Below are 2387 nucleotides of genomic sequence, written 5' to 3'. Positions count from 1 at the left end.
TTGAATGGTCATGGTGGTTCGAGGAGTTTATACTCCTCATTCCTGCTGTGAATCTCATTAAAATAAGGTTTTAGGAGGGGACTGTTTACCTTAAAAGTGCTGAATTTGGGATGACTTACCTCAACTGTACCAAATGGAAAAATGCTAAGTACCGTAACAGGAATTTCTTCATTCGGTTTGGCAGTGTCAATGTGAGGATCTGCGGCATCTAATGAAACTTTATCTCCAACCTTAAGTTGATTTGGTGAGGTATTGAGCTCGTTCTGGCGTAGTTTTGGTTTATCGTGTGTTCTCAGTTTATGTGTCCACCATTCATCTAGCTCCTCGATTTGTAGCCTTCATTCTTCATGAACAGGTCCTCTACTATTGCTTGAAAATGGCTCATGTACTTCCCTCAAACTCATTTCCTACAAAGTAGGTTGCACCATATTGTCAGTTTTAGTAGAATGGTTTAGACAATCACCTTCAATTTTTGATGTGTTGCCGAAATCGCGAGCTTGAAGGTTGATTGTTTTGTCTCCCACACGAAGTGTGAGCTCACCTGTGCCAACATCAATAATTGTTCTAGCAGTTGCTAAAAAGGGTCTTCCTAAAATCAAAGGGGTGTTGCTATCTTCCTCTATGTCTAGAACAACGAAGTCAACGGGAAATATAAATTTATCGATTTTAACTAGCACATCTTCAATAATACCCCTAGGAAATCTTATAGTTTTATATGTTAATTGAATGCTCATCCTAGTCTGTTTGGATTTCCCAAGACCTAGTTGTTTAAACATTTTGTAAGGCATGACGTTAATACTAGCCCCTCAATCAACTAATGCATTATTAACATCTAAACTACCAATTAAGCAAGGAATTGTAAAACTCCCTGGATCTTGCAATGTTTTGGGTAGTTTGTTCTGTAGAATAACTGAGCAAACTGTATTTAGCTTCACATGTGAAGCCTCATCCAACTTTTGCTTATTTGATAAAAGCTCTTTTAAAAATTTCATTATGTTTGGCATCTGCTATAGAGCTTTAATAAACGGTAAGTTAATATGTAATTTTTTTAAGAGTTTAAGGAATTTACCAAATTGTTCATCTGAGGGTCTTTCCTTGTCGTATTAGGGTATGGCACACGAGGTTTGTACTCTATACTTACTGATTTCTGCTTATTGTGGTCTACCTCACCTTTACCTTTGATTATCTCATTTTCTTGTCTTGGTTTTGGTTCAAGTGTGACTAACCCTTCCTCATCTTGACTAGTAATCGCGTTGAGTGGGTTAGATTCTATATTGCTTGGCAAGCTACCTTGTGGTCATTCAGAAATCAACTTGGCAAGCTATCCAATCTGAGTTTCGAGCCCTTGGATCGATGCTTGTTGATTTTTGAGTGCTGTCTCAGTATTCTGAAAATGAGTTTCTGACATCGAGATGAATTTGGTTAGCATCTCCTCAAGGTTCAGCTTCTTTTCTTGCTAGTAAGGTGGTTGTTGAAAGCCCGGAGGATGTTATGGCCTTTGATTTCCTTGACCACCCTACGAGAAATTGGGATGGTTCCTCCAACTTGCATTATAAGTGTTACTATATGGGTTATTTTGGGATCTAGAGTTATTGTTACCCATATATTGGACTTGTTCCTCCTCGATGCTAGGGTTGAAGGGTTGATACTTTGTGCATGCTCCTCCTTCATTCGAATCTCACCTTATCAATGGATGTACCTGAGTAGAACAACACAAACTGTCAATCTTTTTATTTAAGAGTTCTAATTGGTTAGATAGTATAGTAACCACGTCGAGGTTGAAAACACTGGCTGCTTTCATCGGCTTTGCTCTCATAACTTGTCACTGATAGTTATTCAATGACATCTCCTCAATAAATTCGTAAGCCGCCTCAGGTGTTTTATTATTGATAGTTCCTCCAGCGGCTACATCAATCATCTGTTGAGTTGAAGGATTAAGACCATTATGAAACGTTTGAACCTGTAGCCAAAGCGGTAACCCATGGTGAGGGCACCTTCTCAAAAGGTCCTTGTATCTCTCCCATGCATCGTAGAGTGTTTCTAAATCCATCTGCACAAAAGAAGAGATATCATTATGTAATTTGGTTGTTTTAGCCGGTGGAAAATATTTTAATAAAAAATTTTCGGTCATTTGTTCCCACGTAGTGATTGACCCTCGTGGTAACGAATTCAACCCTTGTTTAGCCTTATTTCGTAATGAAAAGGGAAACAACCGAAGGCGAATTGTGCCATTAGAAATGCCATTAATTTTGAAGGTATCGAAATTTTCCAAGTGAGCGTTGGGATCCTCGTCCTGCAAACCATCAGACTGAACAAACTGTTGTATCATTTGAATTGTGTTAGGTTTTAGTTCAAAATTATTTGCAGCAATAGCAGGTCTAACTATA

The 2387-nt window shown here is 38.4% G+C and overlaps 1 non-coding gene across 1 annotated transcript; it reads left to right on the top strand.

The window, feature by feature from the left end:
* The first annotated feature begins 1976 nt into the window (after positions 1-1976).
* Positions 1977-2082, top strand: LOC121204146 (small nucleolar RNA R71). The gene has a single exon (XR_005899074.1). It is a non-coding gene; the product is annotated as a small nucleolar RNA R71 (small nucleolar RNA).
* Positions 2083-2387: the final 305 nt, after the last annotated feature.

This window comes from Gossypium hirsutum, chromosome A07, assembly GCF_007990345.1.
Source record: "Gossypium hirsutum isolate 1008001.06 chromosome A07, Gossypium_hirsutum_v2.1, whole genome shotgun sequence".
Lineage (NCBI taxonomy): Eukaryota > Viridiplantae > Streptophyta > Magnoliopsida > Malvales > Malvaceae > Gossypium > Gossypium hirsutum.
Note: the sequence above shows the minus strand (reverse complement) of the source record. Positions and strands in the feature narration are given on the sequence as shown.